The following is a 20,245-nucleotide window of genomic DNA, read 5'->3' as shown; positions in this document are numbered from 1 at the left end:
ACTTGCCAATATCCTTTGTTCCTCTGTCTCTTTACTTTTCCTTTCCTCCTCCTTTCCGTCTCCCCATTGGAAACCAATTGACACCTCTCTCTGTGAGGGTGATGTGCCCTCATCCGGAACTGAAAAGGGTCCCGTTTCCCTGATAGAGATCTGGGGCTTTCACAGCTACAAGGAGGGCTGTTGTACAGGTCTTTCCTCCATTCAAGCTGTCATTTAGTTCACAGATGCAACATGCCCCATTTGCTCTTCATTCTCAAGTTAGTGGCACAACTGATTTAATCAGTGTAGAATCTAGTATTATTATGCTTTTTCAGTGTGAGGGGGCTTCAGATTTTCATCAACCTACATCTGGATTTCTGTTAGGCTTATAGCTTAACCTCTTTGTATGATTTATGAAAGTCTTTGTCCTACTAAACTGGACTGAAATTAAATGAAGGAGATGTATTTCTTAAGAGATTTTATGAAAATCCAGAGCAATCCCTGTTTTTGGATCTGTGGAGCCTTGTTTTGTTGATTGTATGCTGACTAAGCCTATCGCTGTCCTTTAAGATAATCTGTATTTGGACTCAGTTCAGCAGCTGCAGAACTTACGATTGAGATTTCTCTCATTTGACAGACTTGCAGTACACGAGTCTAAGGGATGGAAATACTGGCAACAGTATTTGACCTGGTGCCATAGGCTGCAGGATCAAATGAAGCAGTTCAAGTAAAGAGCGCCATCTAGTGACCGCATGGAATACATCTAATATAATTACGCTTGACATCAGAGTAATGTCTTTTACCACTTGAATGCAATTAACAAATTAACTACAAAAGGATGGTGCCCTTAAATAGCTTTGTGGTTCAAAACCTAAAGCCCATTTAGACTGAAACTAACTTGGTCCTCCTGTCATGCCACTCTCGTAGAATATTAAATACAGGAGAGAAACATCCTCCCCTGTTTTTTAGTAGGCAATACCTCTGGGTGCTCTAATTTGTTTCACTTGAAATAGTCATGTAGCACTGATGCATTACTTTGTCAGATTCTGTTTCCCAGCTAATGACTGCCAGTTAATTTGAGCAAGTCATGTAACCTCTAAAATTAGAAGAACAGAGCTGCCATACATGCTGAGCTAAATGACCATGGAGATGCTGAGTTAAATGACCATGGAGACTATAGACTTATAAACCACTAGACCTTCACAAAGGTGATTCAAAGGAATGTATGCCCAGGCCTTTACTTATCTGCAGTTCTATTCAACTACTGTTCTATTCTCCTCTTAACTGACTTAACTTTCGGGCTGATTATTTCATTAGCTGGATGTCCTTTGTGCTTAATGTTCATTTACTTTGTCCATGCAATAAATCGTAGTGAATAGAGGTCACATTGTGGGACCAGACTCCTTTAATTTAATGGAGATGGATTGTGGCTCATACTCTCACTTAGATTATTAGCTCTCCATAGAGAAAAAGACACAGTGACCTTCAGCCAGAAGGACAGAATATGGTTATCAATTAGTGACTCTGATGGTGAATTTTAGGCCTCTTTTATGACCTAGGTCATGGTGTGAGAGAATAGCCTATTATTGCATTAAGCAGACAGATCTTACTTATTGATTTGTGTGTGAAAGAAAATCCATCACAAATGCATCATAATGCTTGTGGCCCTGGTTAAAATTTTACATTTTATTCCTCAGAGAACTTGGCAGGTTTGCAATCTCTTTCAGTAATAGGTGTATACATGAGTAGTTTACACTGAGGCATGGAGGAAGCGATTAAAAAAAAAAAACGAAACGAAGAAAACAACACATTTGAACTTTATGAGCAGAAGGACATGATATATGAGTGATTTATTATTTTTTAAATCCACTCTGTTCAGCCTCTGTTGTTGAGCCAACCCTTTTCTCCTCTCAAGGAGCATTTGCAGAGTGCTGGGCGGTCAGCAGTAGGTCACTGGGCAGTCCCCTCGCCATTGTCTGCCAGAGATGATGAGTGTGAGAGAAAGACTTCTCAACCTGGGTTTGAGAATATTTTTCTGTTCACAATAGTATTTTGCTGAAATACACTATATTGCAAAAAGTATTTCCTTGTCTGCCTTCACATGCATATGAAATTGACTGACATTCCATTCTTAATCCATAGGGTTTAATGTGATGTCAGCCCACCCTCTGCAGCTATAACAGCTTCAGCTCTTCTGGGAAGGCTTTCCACAAGGTTTAGGAGTTTGTTTGTGGGAGTTTTTGACCATTCTTCCAGAAGCACATTTGTGAGGTCAGACACTGATGTTGGACGAGAAGGCCTGGCTCGTAGTCTCCGCTCTAATTCATCCCAAATGTGTTCTGTCAGGTTGAGGTCAGGACTCTCTGCAGGCCAGTCAAGTTCTTCCACACCAAACTCACTCATTCATGTATTTATGTACCTTGCTTTGTGACACTGGTGCACAGCCATGTTGGGACAGGAGGGTGCCATCCCCAAACTGTTCCCACAAAGTTGGAAGCATGAAATTGCCTAAAATTTCTTGGTATGCTGAAGCATTAAGAATTCCTTTCACTGGAACTACGGGGCTGAGCACAACTCCTGAAAAACAACCCCACACCACAATCCCCGCTCCACCAAACTTTACACTTGGCACAATGCAGTCAGACAAGTACCGTTCTCCTGGCAACTGCCAAACCAAGACTAGTACATCAGATTGCCAGACAGAGAAGTGTGATTCGTCACTCCAAAGAACATGTCTCCACTGCTTGAGTCCAGTGGCAGCATACTTTACACCACTGCATCTGAAACTTTGCATTGCACGTGGTGATGTAAGGCTTGGATGCAGCTGCTAAACCATGGAAACCCATTCCATGAAGCTCTGTTCTTGAACTAATCTGAAGGCCAAATAAAGTTTGGGGGTACGTAGCAATTGGCTGCAGAAAGTTGGTGACCACTTTGTGGCTGAGTTACTGTCCTTCACAATCACTTCCACTTTGAAATAATGCCACTAGCAGTTGACTGTGGAATATTTAATAGCAAGGAGATTTCACAATTGGACTTGTTGCACGGTTGGCATCCTATCACGATACCACGCTGGAATTCACTGAGCTCCTGAGAGTGACCCATTCTTTCACGAATGTTTGTAGAAGCAGTCTGCATGCCTAGGTGCTTGGTTTTATACACCTGTGGCCATGGAAGTGATTGAAACACCTGAATTCAGTGATTTGGATGGTGAGTGAATATTTATGGCAATAAAGTATATAAAGGTTGTCTAAAGTCACTGAAATTTCAAGAATTTCTTTATTATGTCAAACATTTCCCACTAAAAAAGTAACCATCAAACTTGAAGTTCAGAAAGTGACATCCTTGGAAATTATTAATTAGGAATGTAAGAATTCAAAATTCTTATCCAACATCAAGGCTGTGTGCATGAATGAAGCCACCATCAGATGCCAATTCAAGTATTGCAAAAGTCTAATTAAGAAGAGATTGTGCACCCACTTCTAAATGAGCTTCACCCTCTTTAAACGACTCAGGAAAGCTCAAACAATAAAGACATAAAACTCTTATTCAAGATGACTGAACTTGGAGGACCCCAGCTGATTAACAAAATCTTTTCTCTTTTTTTAAGTGGAAATTTGATTCAGTCATTTCACTAATTTATAGAGGAGTTATTATTGTTTTGGGTCATTGTGCCAAAATTAATTTCATATAACTTTATCAGTGGTCACACAGACATTAAACGGCCTTCAAGACAGTCTTTGCTTTAGTATTGGAAGTAATGCTGCACAGTTCCAATAAGATGCATCCCAGTTAACCCAAACAATGTTGCATTTCTGTTAAACAACAGGTTGATTAGTTGCATCTTGTGATCACAGTTTTTCTTTGCTGTTGCAGACGATTTGGCCTTTTTGAGGTACAGTTTGCTGTCTTGTGACACATTGAATTGGAATCTCAGCTCAAAAGCAGTGGTGTAAATAAGATCAGTGATCAGTGTTCTGTTGTTCAAGTCAGTTTTATGTATATAGCCCTCAATTCACCATGACATGCATCTCAAGGCAATTTAGAGCCTTTCAATTCAATTTTATTCATATAGCACCAAATCACAATGAAAAAAGTAGCTGCAAGGAGCATTATATTTTAAGGTAAAGACGCTACAGTAATTACAGAGAAAACCCAACAGTCAAAACGAACCGCCAATGAGCAAGCACTTGGCGATAGTGGGAAGGAAAAACTCCCTTTAAACAGGAAAGAGACCTCCGCCAACGGGCAGTCTGGAGCTGAAAAATGAAACCAGTGCATAAGTGGAAAAAAACTGCAGCCGCTTGAGGCAGCTTCAAATGGGAGTCAGTCCCTCCTATGTTAAAACACCCAATTTTGCAGCATTAAAAACATATTTACAGCTTAGTACAAAAACAGTTTTGGCCTGGGTAGTTTCCCCCCTTATAAGAATAAGTAGGGTGGATTATTTATTTATTGTGTTTGTTTGTTGTTTATTTCTTTCAGGGACTATGTACAAAATTCATTTATCAAACAAAAGGGAAAAAATGCTTTGTACCAGATTTAGCTCCTAGCTAATTTCCATCTGCAGTCCCTGAGCAAATAAAAAAACAGTGAGATGCAGTTAAAGTCTGTCAGTGGAGACACACATGCACACACTCACAAACCATGTACATACCCACACAGGTATGCATGAAAACAAATGAAAAACAGCACAAATATCAAAATGTTAATCACACGTATACAGAATTATATATATAAAAAAGAGATCATACCGAAATTAAGACTCACGAGGCTGAGCATGAGAGAAGAAAATCTGTACAAGTTTTTAAATTATTTGGAAGGATATTCCAAGCTTTAATTGCTTTATTGGAGAAATCTGATTGCCTTCTCCTAACTCCAGTATCCACCTGGAAACTGGGGTTAGGAGCATGGGTACCTTGATTGACAGGTGTCCCAACACACACACACACACACACACACACAGGTGGACCCCCAACATTGTCTGCTGGGCTTCAGCTCCACTACTTGGAGTCAAACTGGATCTCTTCACTATGTCACTGCATCTATCTTTTATACTGTCAGTGGTCAAAATGAGGCTCATGGAGGAGCAGCTATTGTAACTGGATGGGCAAGGAGGGGAAACATGAGCGCATGACATAGAACATTGTTACTTTTACTAGTACCACACAGGGCTGGGAATCAGAGAAGCTCACAATGCAATTCTATTACAATATGTTGCTCATGCAACACAGGTTCTGTGATGCTCACTATCTATGATACGCCACGATATCTGATATCAGAAGGAGAACATATTTAATTGCTGCATTGTTGGATCAGTGTTTGTAGGTGGCTTTATTTTAATAATGTGTCATTTAGCTCTGTGATTAGCTTTCACCTGCTGTCCAACATTTTCCCCTGTGAATTTCTTTTTCAGCACTGCAAGCTTAACCTCCATTCATTTCTCATACATTTGATAAGCACTGAGATGAGGGCTGCTTACCAAAACAGTGACTTTGGTAAGTAAATTAGTGGAGGGAATTCATTTGGAGCAGGTTTTAATAAAATATTGGTGTTTAGTGCCAGTGTATCAATAATAATATTACAAGAGGAAGCAATCATGTTTTGTAGAATAGTTGTTTTGTCACACTCCTACTACCACCTGAGCTCTTCGTGCTATAGCAGGTCAAAACATCTACTGTGAAAAGATGTGCTGTAGTATATAAACGCATATGGATCTGAAGGCAGTGGGGGAAAAGGCTACTATTGTTCAACTCTAACATTAGGTTTTTACCTTTGTGCAACACTGAGCTGAAGCTGAAGCAAGAATTGTGCTTCTTAAGGTCAGTGTGAAGAACTGCATTCTGATGGTGCACGCAACAAAGCTGAGGACAAGTGTGCCATTCTTATAAGTGGTTGCCAACCAAGACTGACTGTGTGTCTGTGCCTCCCTTTTTTTGTTGTAGTGTGCATGCTGGATGAGGCCAAGGTTGCAGGACAAAGCACCATCCACTTGTTTATGCAACTGGAGTAAACCCGGAGCAGAACGTATCATCAGCATTAGGGAGTGAGAGAGGAGAAAGAATAGAGCGGAGAAGAGCAGGAGAAGAGAGAGCGAGAGCAGAGAGGAAGATTGGGGGGTGTTGTCTATGTGCCAATCAGCCCACTCAGCAGTCAGTCCTCGCCAGCCAGGGGGGCCCAGTGGGAGTGTCTTAAAGACACACATACAAACACAACCACCTCTTCGCTTTTCTCCCTCTCTCATCCAGCACCAAACTCCTCAGGCCTGTCCTTCCGTCACCAAGGCAACTCATCACATTCAGTCCAGCGAGCATCTAACTTGTTTGTTTCACTTCTCATCCTCAATTCGAGGGGATTGTGTGGTAAGAAAGGCAGACAGAGAGGGTGAGAGAGGGGCAGAAAAGGGTGAGAGAGAAAACAGATGAGTATGCAAACGAAGCTGCTCCGCCAGAAACGGGCACAAAGTTCTGAGTGCCAGGCAGAATGCCACGCCTGGTCCTCTGAAACAGGATCTGTTGAGAAATGAGTACAACTGTCAGATTGCTTTAATTGGCTCCTTCCTGAATAAGCGTGACGGCTGTTGGTGGTTTATTCTGACGAGACGGGGATTTGGAGGGGGTGGTCTCTTTCTTTTGGGATATCATATGGGTAGCAAACATCCAGACTGAAGAGAGGGCTGTTCATGCATCAGCCTCATTTGTAGGGAAATGGCATAATATTTGCAATTAGTAGCAAGAGAGATTATCATCATAGGGAATTATCGCACAGCTGCCAAAGATAAAAGTTCATGCCTTGACTTTAAATAACGACAGTATTTGCTATTGCGTCGTCTTCAAAGGAACTCTGCAGATCAGGCAAATAAGTCGCTGCACTTATCCTATTGTTTCACCTCAAAATATTTATGATCACACACTGGGTTAGTTGTGAAATGCAGCACGAGCAAGTTTGTTTCATTTGGGGGTTTTTTGGGGGGGGGGGCTTTTTTTGAGCTGTGGTTGGTAAAATAAATGGATTTTGACACCAAGGTCAAACCAATCAGCACTTAAGTGCAGAGGGAGAGAGATTTTCAATCACAGGATAAACACAGAAACACAATCCCCTTCATCCCAGCTGTGAGCACAGGCGCACAAGCACACATAGGTAAACAGAAGCATAACCCACATCAGACACCATCAGTCCAGTAGCGGGAATCACTGCCAGGCAGCATATGGACCTGCTGATGGGGCCCCTGCTGAGCTTGAGGGCCCCTTGTTTCCCTCTGTTTGCTCCTGATAACACTGCTGGAATTGTTCCCCAGCAACCCTTCACATTAATCAAAAGCCCCAGGACAATAAGATTGTTCAGAGCCAGTCCACACAGCGGTGCTTTTATGGCCGATGGCCTCATAAAAACATCCTCACCCCACAGTCGACACATAATGTGTATCATCAGTGGAAGCAGCACCAAAGTCCTGCTGCCAAATGAGCAACTCCTGGTGCATGACTGAGGGTTTTTAATATCTCCCTTTCGGCTCCAGTTGGAGCAGCCATCACACCGCAGCTTCTTATCAGGTTTAGCTTTTAGAAGTTCCTGAAAATATCTCGCTCCTCTGTCTGTCAAATATATTATTTCCACCATGATTTCTCTAAATTGTTGTCTTTTTGGTGTGGTTGGATGCACTCTGAGGTGATAAACTAAATGTGTTGATAATGGTATGGAAAATTGTGCCCTAATAGTAGATTATAATGGATACTTACTTTATCCCTCCAGATCTTTTTTTTTTTTGCAACCTGAACGCATTAAAATTACATTTAACTGATATATTACAATCATTATGTCTTTCAGTAGAAAAGCAGGCTCTGCTGAAAACACATTATCCCAGACAGATGGGAAATGCAGCAATCCATCACTTTAGGCTTTGTCTTGGCCCTTTTTAAAGCCCTGTCCCTTTAAGGAACACCCTCATTATCGGCCTTGGATTATTTCTGAGTGAATCTGACAGGGTGTCAATATTTGCAGGTTCCCTTGACTCAACTGGTGTGATTTCCCTCCGTGAATGTACACAGCAATTTTTACAGCCCAGCAAGGATTATCAAATGTAGTCTTTGTGCAAGAAAGCTTAATTTGAGTCTGCCCTGCAGGGGACCTTTTTACCCTTTAAAGTTTTGTGTGATTTTAGAACAGATGAATAAACCATAATGACAGCGTGCCAGTGGGAGCTGGGAACTGAAAGTGAACACCTGTCACTGTCAGCAGTCTGCAGCTTCCTGCCACCAACAGGCAGATCAGAAAAGGTCACCTTGTGTCTGTAGGACCTGAACAGGGGACTGGCAGTTGATAACTCAGCACTGGACTATACTCCCACTGAGGATAGAGATGGGGACACTTATCACAGCTGACCCCTATCTGCTGTCAACTGCAGATTCATTTTTCATCTTTTAAAGCTTGAATCCTTCTCTCTGTCCTCTGTTTCTCCTCCTCTGTCCTGCTTCTTTCTGTCTGCCTCTCTCGCATTCGCTACCTCATGAACATTTGGACTTTTTTGCAGTCTAATTTTTCCTCCACATGTCAATCTTCTTTTCTGTTTCTCTGGATTTTGCTTGTTTTTATTTTTATTTTTCTCTCAAATGCACACATTGTTGTTTCCATTTCCATTTCTTCTTTTCTCACTGATGCTGCTTGCCTGCCTCTGAATGACAACTTTCCATGTGTCTGTTTTTATATGATTTCAACTCTTTTCTTTCCACTTCACCTAACTGAGAGCCTTTCTTTTCCCTGTCTATCTTCATACACATACACACAGCACACAGATTCCCCCCTACCATGCACACCATGAGCCCTTGAGTTAGAGCAGTTGCACTCATAGGAGGTGGCGCGGAGAGAAACAGCGGTCATCTAATCCATCACAGAAGATGAGAAAGGATGTTTTTCTCTGATTTAGTTTCTTCCTGTCAGTTGACAGCATGCTGCTGTGAATATGGCGCCCAAATGAAAAACCTTTATTTACTTTGGATAAATTGCTTGAGTCTGGGAAATGAAGTTCAGGTCTATTTATTTTCGCTGCAAAGAGGCATCCCCTGAAATGTTGTGCAGGTTTTTATCTGTCCCCCCATAACCAATGGGAGCACTGAATTGATTTCACCTGAGGTGTCAACACAGCGATGAAATATGGCGTTTCATTAAAATCACAAGCAAATTTCCCCAAACTACAAGCCATCAGCCCACTGAGGCTTAGCGCATGTTGATATTTGCATTATCAAAGTCACATTTCGGCAGCATCCAGGGACACTGCAAAATGTCTGACTGCCTGTTCCTGCGACACAGTTCAGTGGGTTTACAGAGGAATTTGTGATCTGAATCGCTTCATCAACTCAGTGAACCTTTCAAGGGCATCCCCGAGTGTGAGCGCACATACGCTGGTGCAGGAATACACATACAGTTACACAGTATGAATATACAACTGATAAGATTGTGTTAATGAGACCTGCAGTTTTAAATGTAAAGAATTTCCATCATACTGGAAGATGGAGGAGGATGAAATAAAGTTAAATCAGTATTTGCTAACTCTTCTACCTCGGACGTACTGGCAGTGCCTATTTGGCTTATGTTCTGATACGGGCATCTGGCCAAGTGCTTTTATCTGCTTTAGTTTTTGAAATGATTGAATTTTGAAATCGCAGTTGTTTCAGCTCTTCCACTAATTCTCTAAATATTCTGCTGCTGGATGCAGGAGCAGCCCATGCACTCCACATCTGAGGATCTGAAGACTCAGTGGATTCTGCTTATTTTGATGGCACTGTGCCCAAAACAACTGGAAAATGCTTAGAATTAGTACATAGTAGTTAATGTGGCTAACATAATTTGCCTTGATCATAATCTCATAGAAAGACATTAAAATTGTAATGCAGAGGGGCAGTGAGAAAGTGTAAATTATAAGATCAGTTCGAGGCCAGTAAACAATGACTGGTTGTGAGTTAATGTTCTGATTTTATGCTTAAATGCAAACTGAACTCAGTTGATTTTTAATCAGCCCTTTGTATTTATGTGCTTCTCCATTACTCTGAGTTCAGATATATTACTATTTATTTATCCAGCTAAATTTGCAAAAAGATTATTATTGCCATTTACATATTTTATGTTTCTGTTAATATAAAATAGTGGGAGGAAAAAGTATTGAATAGCTAACATTTAAACTAGCAGTTGCTTACATTTTACACTGTAGTCTAAAAATCCAGATTTTATAATAAAATAAAGACATTGGTAAAAGCATTCTTCTTCTTCTTTTGAGTTATGCAGTAGAATGCAACCAGTTAGCAACCAGTTGAGTCGAGTCCCCTATTGCAAAAAGATGAGTTGCACTCCTTGGCACAGACTGACTCAGATTGATTGTAATGTCTTGGCAATCTGTCTGCATTTATAAATTAGATGGTGATATTTTTGGAAACCTTTGCCAATCTGTATCAGAGTGATTGCAGTTAATCTGATTTGGACTGCAACTGTTTGGAGACAGGCTGCCTCCCAACAGGCAACCTTGCAATTGAAAGTTGTCACCTCTGGCTGACTAGAGGGTCATTGCAACTACATCGAAAGTAAAAAAATTCAATGCAAGGCAACCACCTCTTTTTACTCACGAGGAGTTTGCCTTCCTATTTTTACTCTCCAACACTGAAGATATTCCACCAGTTTGGTGTGCCTCCTCGCTGCTGGTCAATTGATTGTGCTGTGCTGCTGTCACTGGCTTCTCCTCTCCGTCACTCACCTCTTCCTGGACATAGGCAGCTGCAGTTCAATTTAAAGTTAAGACACTCAAACAGCCCATTTGGAACAGGGCTAAAAGTCAGGGACCTGTGTGATGTCTAGAGCTGAAACGTGGAATGCACAGTCTGAGGATTGCTTTTAAAACTCACATCAAAGTGTGTTTACTGCTTCCATAGCTGACGAACTCCAGCATTCAACCTCTCACGACCGGACTGTGATACTGTTTATAATTTATAATAAAATGCTACAATGCTACATGTTTTTATTTTGTGGGGAAAGATAAACGCCACACACTTTCAGAGGGCTTGCGTTGTAATGGTGGTAATGGTTGTTTTGTGCACTGCTGATGCTGCATTGGTTCAAAATGTTTCCTATTTATTCTTCCTTTCAAGCTGCTTATTGCACTTCTGAATGACCGGGAGAGTCTCCTTGCTTGCATTGAGATTTCTGTCTGTTTGCTCTGCAGTGGGTAAACACATAGAAACACAGGAGGGAAAAAAATAGAAAAGGCGTGCAGTGGCGGTCGAACCTTCACTCCTCTTTTATGCACAGACTACTAAAACACCACCGGGATGTATAAAGAATAATTTTTTTGTCTTTGTGTTTTCTGGTTGTGTACAACCTCAAAGACCTCCACTGCCAGATAATTGCACATTGTTCAGAACTTTTTTCATTGAAGACTTGGCAAAGCCTTTGTTTCAATTGACTGAAGTGTCACTGTCAGTCACCCTGTCTGAACCAAATTGAAAAGTGGCAACAGTCTCTGAAGTGCTGCCTCACTCAGTTTTAATAAATCATCCCCAGCCACTCTATTCTCCACTTTCTCTCTGAGACTGGAGAGTCTGCCTCTCTAACTTTGTCCCTTTCACTACTTATCTAAGCCTGCTGCCTTTCCTTCTTTGCCGCTCTCTATCTCTGTTTTGCCACTTACTTTCCCTTCATTTACTTTCCCTTTTCTGCTTGTCTGTCTTTATCGCTCTCAGCTGCCAATCTTTTTGTCCCTTTCCCATTATCTCTCACTCTAACTTCTCTGCTTTAATAGTTTGTTTCCTCTTCCCACACTTTCTCTCTATTTTACAGTGTCTCTTCAGAACCTCTTATCACTGCTAAGTTTCTCAGAAAGACTCCCCCCTGTGTCATCTCTCCTGCGAGTGTTGGTACATTGTTCTAAAAGCTTGGGTGGCATCCACACTAATATGTCATTTTCAACAGCAAAAATGCTGCTTTAAAATGAAACTGATCTCCGTGCACTTTTGGTTGAACAATTTCAGGAATAACTGCTACCTATGCTAACATGCCTGTAAGTGCATCACAGCGACCACGCTGTTGTCCATGTAAACAGGAAGCGGATCAGTTGCTTGTAGAAGTTTTACAGCGCAAAAAGACCCAGGTGATTTCTTTGATTGGACTGACAACAAGCTGCACAAGTACAAGGCGGTCATTGCTATGGAAAACATAGATGTTGAAAAGCATGTTAGAGTGGTACCAGGGGCTTATGCATCACCACAGAAAGCCATGGCAATGGAAAAGAAATAACTGCTAAGACAGATAAAATCATCTAAGATATGCAGGTCTAGCCATTAATGTTGTTGCTTGATTTTGGTGACTCATAAGAACCAGTCAGAAAGAAAATTTGGGGGTCTGCATCATCATTTCCAAAGGTCTCAATGCAGTAAACAGTGTATTTCTTTCTTCTCTTCTTCTATCAGCTGCCCCTTTAGGGGTCGCCACTGCGGGTCATCTGCCTCCATCTCACCCTATCCCTAGCATCCTCTTCTGTCACACCAACCTTCTGCATGTCCTCCTTCACTACATCAATCAATCCTCTCTCTGGTCTTCCTCTCTTCCTTCTGCCTGGCAGCTCCATTTTCAACATCCTTTGTCCAGTATATCCACTATCCCTCCTCGGCACATGTCCAAACCATCTCAGCCTTGCCTCTCTGACTTTGTCTCCAAACCTCTCAACCTGAGCTGTCTCTCTGTTGTACTCATTTCTATTCCTGTCAATCCTGCTAACTCCCAAAAAAAATCTTAACTTCTTCAGCTCTGCCACCTCCAGCTCCACCTCCTGTCTTTTTTGTCAGTGCCACCATCTCCGAACCATACATCATCGCAGGTCTCATTACTGTCTCGTAAACTTTCCCTTTCTTTGGTAAGGTTGCTATACATCTGCCACAAGTGAAAGGTATACTCTATGTCTTACAACTAAAACAGTGTGGATGTATCACCAGGGTTGAAGGAGGCCACCTCACCTTTTGCAAAGTAATGGTCGAGGCATATAATTAATAGAGGACTAGCTCTCTGCCACACACTCTGTCCTTGCTTCAGTATGTTTTCTCTCCTTTTATTGCTGTTATATTCCCCACCTCTCCTCCTTTGGCTTTCTCACCCTTTGTAATGGGCACCAAAACACAAAACACATTATGACCTTGTGTGTGTGTGTATAGATCTTCAGCCCCTGGAATAGACTGAGGAATTGATTTTGTGGCCACATACTCCATCTTGTAAATGAGCCTGATCTGTATTGGCAATCCTTTATCGCAGTGAGCAAGCTTGACTTTATGAGGCCTTGTTGTCCACTCTTTTGTCTTTGACTATATTTAACATGCTATAATTGATTATGAGCATAGCACTATATCATTTAACACTTGGTCTATACTGACAATTCAGTATTCCTGCCTGCTTTTATATATAACAGGGAGGCATAGCTAACTTGCTGTTTATTTTGTGCTAAAAGCCACAAAATATCAATCACCTCGTGCTAAATCTGGGATATTTATCACAATATGAACAAGTGAGCAGCCATTAGTATAAGCTGAGCTATGCCACAGCAGATGTGATGAAACTCTCCTTTTCTTACTTTTATCCCTCCCGCTCAAATTCTGTTTTCTTTTACTCAGAGCACAACCCTGACTTTATTTCACTTCATGTCATCATCAAACAAACGTCAGTCTCTTAACCCCGTGCCATGACATTCAGCCAGGGGTGCCTACCACTATGAAAATATCTAATATAACACAAAGTGATAAGACACCTGTGACAAGACCCTTCAACTCCTGATCCCGCTTTCAGTCTCCGTCTCCATCTCCCCCGCTGTGAACTGAATTCGTTCCTTGACTTGATATTGTTGCTGTGGCATTACCATACCAAGTAGGCTGTTGGAATGGGAGTTTAGACCACAGCAGGAGGGGAACAGCTCTCTCGTTCAGTATGTAACTGCTGATTGCAGACACAAAGTATACTGATGTAGAAAAATATGTAGCACAGCAAATCCTTGTTAAGACCTGGCAATCTGTTAGAACTGTTCTGCCCTGCTCACGTCTTTGTGTATTAGATGCATCTGTTCTTTTTTTTTCATTCAGTTATGCTTTCAGCATTAGGCTTTGGTTAAAGTTGTGTTTTAGATATAACTTAACCAGCATCTGAAAACAGGTGGAACCAACCACTCTGGTCAAAGGTGAGAAAATCAACATTCCAGTATGGCTTTAGGCTCACAAATTAGCATGTTTTAACTTGTTTCTGCAATCTTTACAAACTATTTGTCACCCAAGGCGGGTAACAAGCGGAGCATACAGCAAAATGCCTCTCCCAAGCATGAAATAGTGCAGCACTGTAACAGAAATTACAGAAATATACAGTGTAAATTATGTTTTGTTAGTGATGCTAGTACTGGGATTTTCTAACAATTAAAGTCGGGTTTGCTGTTTTCCCCAGTTGCTCAGTGAAGCTGACACACTGTTAGAAGCTGCTCTAATGCCACTTTCATATTTTACAGAGAATATTTTCCAGGATGTTAAACTTTTCTTTAATTTAGTCTTCAAACCAAACAGAGACTGCTGAGCTCATTTGCATTCAATTAGTCAACTGTAAACAGTGAATCCAAGCATAAGAGGCAACTTTAAACTGGGAAAAAAAAAAAAAACTTGCCAGGGCCATGAAAATATGTGCACCACAAGTTATTTCACTTTAAGGCTACTTTATGATCAGGTCAAGGAAGGTATGTCACAAAAATATCTGGGACTATGTCCTGGAAAATATATATATTATTTATTTTGTATTCTTTGGAGACATCTGCGCGAACACAGGGTAAACAGAGTCAGCTAATATCAGCTCACGCAGCATTCAGCACACAGCCTTCTTTCAATCCGTCTGGTAAACAATCCGGGTGGAGGGAGATTGAAAACAGCAAGAATCCGTGCCCAGATTTACATTCTAATCAAGTGACACCCCTGTCAGAAAATGGCTTCATTTTCTCCACTCTGCAGCACACGCACTCTTGCACACTTTCCATTATTACAAAGTTGCGCACACAGAAAACAAGAACACCTGATGTGCACTTCCTTTCACCCCACTATCTCTCTATGTTTTTCTGTCTCACACACACATACTGACCAAGTCTGAGCGACAACACAAGGTGAGCAGCTATATCTGATAGCAGGAGGCACTGTACAGTATCTCTGTTTCCTGTTCCTTTTGCTTCCCTCATTTCTCCTCTCTTGCTGCTGAAGCTCTCTCTTCTCTCTCTCATTTTCAGCTATACTGTTCATTTACATGTGTGTGTGTGTGTGTGTGTGTGTGGGGGGGGGGGGGGGGGGGGGGGGGGGGGGGCATTTAAAAGGTGCTCAGACACCCTGTGAGTGCCTCCACAGCATCTGCCTGCCTCACATCAAAGTGCACCACTGTTGACCTTGTCAAGAGCTATTTTTCATGATAACATTTCCTCCCTGGAAAAGCCAGAAGTGCTGCTTCATTTGATGCAAGGCACGGATTAATAAAAAACTGCTTGTCTTGCCTCATGTTCATAGTTTGAAAAGATAATAATAATCTTGATGGGGCTAGCTTTGCTTCAGATATCACAGTGCAAATGTTACCAGGGAGCTGTTCTCAATTAACTGCAGCTATAAGCTTGGTGAGCCATCCCATTGTCATGCAAAATTCAATGAGTAACATTTTTGCTGAAGTAATTTATTTCATTTAAACTGTGGGAGAGAACATGTTTAGATTTGGAAAACTTCACAGAATGACAGTGATTAGGCTCAAGCTAGCTGTAAGGTGGGGAGATGTGCCGGCAGGTCCACGGTCGATAAGTTCCATCCATTCCAGGAGCTCATTCCATCATCAGTGTGCAGAAACACCTGCATAGGGGCCAGACAGGCAGCTCCACTGGCTGCAACACAAGACACGAGCGGGGAGGAGAGGCAGGACCCATGTCCTGTGTTGCAGCCATTGGCCCAGCCAGCAAGTCACCTTCAGCTCTGGGCAGCAGCAGCAGCTGATCCACTGTGGACAAGGAGACACAGAGGAAGGAAAATTTGGGGGAAGGGGAAGGAGAGATGGGGAGCAGATAAAGTCAGTTACAATAATTCTGTGTGAACAACATGAGGAACAGATGGGATAAAATGAGAAGGGTGGCAGAAAGTGGTGGGACCAGAGAATAAAGCGATGACCTGAGGGGGGAAATGAATGGGAGTAACAGAATGAAGGAAAATACTAATGGAGTGCAAATGAGAGCAAGAAACAGAGGCACAAGGACGATGTACCGCCACAGACACCAAATTCATCAAATGGCCAATAAAAATGGCCTTTTTCACCTTGTAAAAAGATGCTGGCCTTCCTGTCTGCATGTCACATCCACCCTGCTCAACTTCCAGAGAGAAACACTCCTTTGCCCCAAATTGCCTGACTAGAAGGTTAATGACTACTAGTGCCATGGGTCCACAGAGAAAGATCTGTGTGCAGTGTCCTTATATAGAAGTCCTGCAGTAGAATTGGTGCATGCCATTTGAAATAAACGTAACCATTACTTTAGCCGTGCATGGCACAGTGAAAAGAAATTTAATCTGTTGGGTGTGATTTGGAGGGGGGCAGATGTATTCATGCAATCCAAATCTTTATTTCATTTATCGGTCTCATGGGTAAGTGGTCTGTCATCAAAAAGGCAGAAGGCACGCAATCAATTCCCAGACTACTCCCAAGCTTCTGATATTCTCTATCATTTTCTGCTCTTCTGTCTGGGAGTCTGCCCTGTAACGGGCATTAAAAGGTCAGACCTGAGCAAACTCTAAGCTGCGTGTAACACAAAGGTCTGAAAATGTCACCGTTTCACAGATATGTCCTCGTATCTGCATCAACAGGCAAAACAACAAAAAAAGAATCAACAGACCCTTTTTCAATGACATTTATCCTAAATTTCTGATGTGGTGTGTTCCTGTCAGGTTTAATCTCCTGTCTCCTAACCCTTTCAAAGATGCTTACATCAGCCTCGCCGGTTACACCGGGCTTCTGCTTTTCTGATGCACTGTGGTTTGGCAATTACACGACTATCTTTCTCTTGCCTAGTTCCGCATATGAAAATGGGTCCAACCTAGATTCAAAACTACAGGGAGATGAACTCAAAGGACACATGAAAGGAGCTGAAGGACGAAGCAAGCAAAGAAAGTAATAGAAAGCCAGGGGCAGAATTCAATTCATTTAACCCCTTTTCTATTCTGAATTTAAAAAAAAAAAAAGTGTGTAAAAAAAGAAGAAAAGTAAAATGCCATACAACTGGGACTGAATATTTTGGAGGTTAGAGGTTTTGAAGTTTCTAAGTTTTGGAGGTAGCAATGTCAGATATAATTGCACAGATCTTTTTCTTTTTCAATGGAAGACGGAAATGGCTTCCATTAACACTTGAGAACAATCCTTTTTAAATGTGTTGTCATGAATATCTGACCGCCTACGAGCATGTGAGGCATCACTGGGCACCGGCTCCTTTTCTAATCAAAATTGCAGCGCATTAATAAGACATATGACCAAAACAGTGACTAATAATGAATGACATAGTACTGGAAACTGCTCAAGGCAACTTGGCTGTAGCGAGAAAGAAGCCACCCCGATTCTACTTTTAATCATTTACGTGAATTGCCTTTCATTATAGCAGCAACAATGGGTTCTGACAGTGCCGAAATGACTTTGCCAGACAAAAATCCTCCAGACACAGTGTGCAGTTAATTGGAGTTGTAATTGAAGTATTGATTATAAGTAATAAGTGCAATTTATTCCGTATAAACAGCACAATGATCACACCAAATCTAATGGACATGTGCCGTCTATCCCTTCACCAAAATCTTGTTGTTGGAAAAGATCCTACACTATTGAGCGAATCACACAAAAGATGGCTCTACAATGGCGCATTGTGCCAGCACTAACAATGGCCTGGCTCTTCTGATCACTCTGTGATATGGAGGCAGAATTCTTGCAGGCAGATCATGAGAAAATGGTATGAGGAAAATCTGCATACTCAATTCCCTAATTTACATAATGACGGAGCCCCTTTCTTGCCCCTGCTCCATCTACGGTTTATGCTCATTAATAAAATTGCTGTATAAACTTGCTTATGATAAGAAAAAAAAAAACAGGGCCTAGCTGACAAAAATACAGATGTCAGATTACAAATGTCAATTACCCAGTTCATTATTACATCAGCAAAACTCATCATCACTGAGTCCACAGTGTAGCACAGATTACCTTATCTGCATAGATAAAGTAATCTGTACACATACATGTGTAGCACAGATTACCTTATCTATGCAGATAAGGTAATCTGTACACATACATGTGTAGCACAGATTACTTTATAAGGGGCAGAATTACCTTATAAAGTAATCTGTGCTACACATGTGTGTGCACATGTACAACAAAATGCTTGAGGACTGTGAGATTGTAGACTCTTGAACAGCCCTTTGGTTATCTTGGCTTGGACTTAATTCTTAACAGTCATTCAGGATATGGCACTGCACACAGCAAAGCCAAAGATAAAAATTAAATAAGAGAAGCATAATGTGTGATCATAAGATATCACACCATATACACAGAAAGTGGACCTATTCTGTTTTTCCCTATTTTCTTTTGTTAAAAAGCAAAGTCTTGAGTTACCCTCATTTCTTTCTATTTTTCTAGGAAAGCAGGGGAAAGGTGCAGTGATTTATTGAAATGTGCAAACATACATGGAAATATAGTAAATAAATTAGAAACAGAGTTTGTACAGTTCTAACAAGCTTTACAGTCAATATTTGGTGTGACTACCTTTATTCTTCAGCACAGCCTGAACTCTGTTTGGCAGCTTTCTTCTAATGTCTTTCAGTAGTCTTCAGGAATAGTTCTCCAGGCTTCTTGAAGGACATTCAAAGCTCCTCTTTGGATGGTGGCTGCCTTTTGTTCTGTTCTCTGTCAGGATGATCTCACATTGCTTCAATAATGTTGAGATCCAGGCTCTGGGGAGGCCATTCCATGACTGATAGTGTTCCATTGTGTGTTTTTCTATTCAGGTATGCATTTACTGCATTGGCAGTGTATTTGGGATCATTGTCATGCTTTCCAGATGGGATTACATGGTGGATCAAAATCTGATGGTACTTTTCTGCATTCCATCATTTTTGACACCACAGGATAAAATGTAGCCCAATCCATGACAGAGCCACCCTTCCACTGAGACCATTTCTGATGAGGCTTCAGTGAACATTAGATGGATCAACTGAAGGTCCAGATGCATCTCTCATGTCCTGTCTCAGGTCTTTACTGGATTTTTTTTTCCCTATTTCTCAAGGACATGACTTTCAGATAGTGTTCATCTGCTGTAGATAGTTTTTTTGCCACTTCTTCTTTTGTCCTCCATTTGTCCAGTTTCCTCAGTTTTTTTTAAGGAGACACTGCACACCATACTGAGATATGTCAAGATTTCAGCTAATAACTCTTTGAGAATTACCTTGTTAGTGCAAAAATACTAATTTATGCCTGTCAAACTGTGTCATCTTTGGCACTTTTCAACTAAAGAAATGGGAGCAAATTGCGTTTTTTCTGCTAGCAACAAAATGCCTAAAGATGCCATTTAAAATAATTTTTAAGCTGACAGTTGATATGTGGATATAACACTGGGTCATCCCTTGAGTTTGGTGACCTTTTAAATGCTTGAATGATTCATAGGTCAGTGTCAAGTGGCTTGACAAACAAAAAAACAGTCCTCTTAAAATGGTCTGGTACAAGAACAGGACTGAAAATGAGTGAAAAAGTCTAAAGAAAAACTTGGAAATACTTCAGAAAACCTGGAGAACTATCGCTCAAAACCACTTTAAAATAATTACCAGAAAGTCTGGCAGCTTGGAAAAAAATATAAAGCAATGAAGGGCGGCGCAAGAAGGGCTATTCTTACTGTGAGTGCAGCAGCTCCACTCCTATTTCTGTTTTTAAGGGGCAGCCATCAAAAGAAAGTTGGCCTAAAGGAAGAGGAGCTAAAATGGCTCGTTTCAGGCAGGTGAACTGAGCGGCTGCACGAAGACCAAGTCTAAGATAAATAAGGATTATTCTGAGCTATGAATCATGATCGGTGTCCTTTAATATTTGCAACCAACTTAGAGCTTTTAACACATCACAGACACTGAATAGTTGATGTTTGCTCACTGTATAACCATTACATAAATTCAAAGGTCAGATGTTTATAAACTATAAACGTGAGGTTACCCATTTGGTAATGTGTTAAGAGGTTTAGTAA

The sequence above is a fragment of the Archocentrus centrarchus genome, chromosome 11, assembly GCF_007364275.1.
Source record: "Archocentrus centrarchus isolate MPI-CPG fArcCen1 chromosome 11, fArcCen1, whole genome shotgun sequence".
NCBI lineage: Eukaryota > Metazoa > Chordata > Actinopteri > Cichliformes > Cichlidae > Archocentrus > Archocentrus centrarchus.
Note: the sequence above shows the minus strand (reverse complement) of the source record.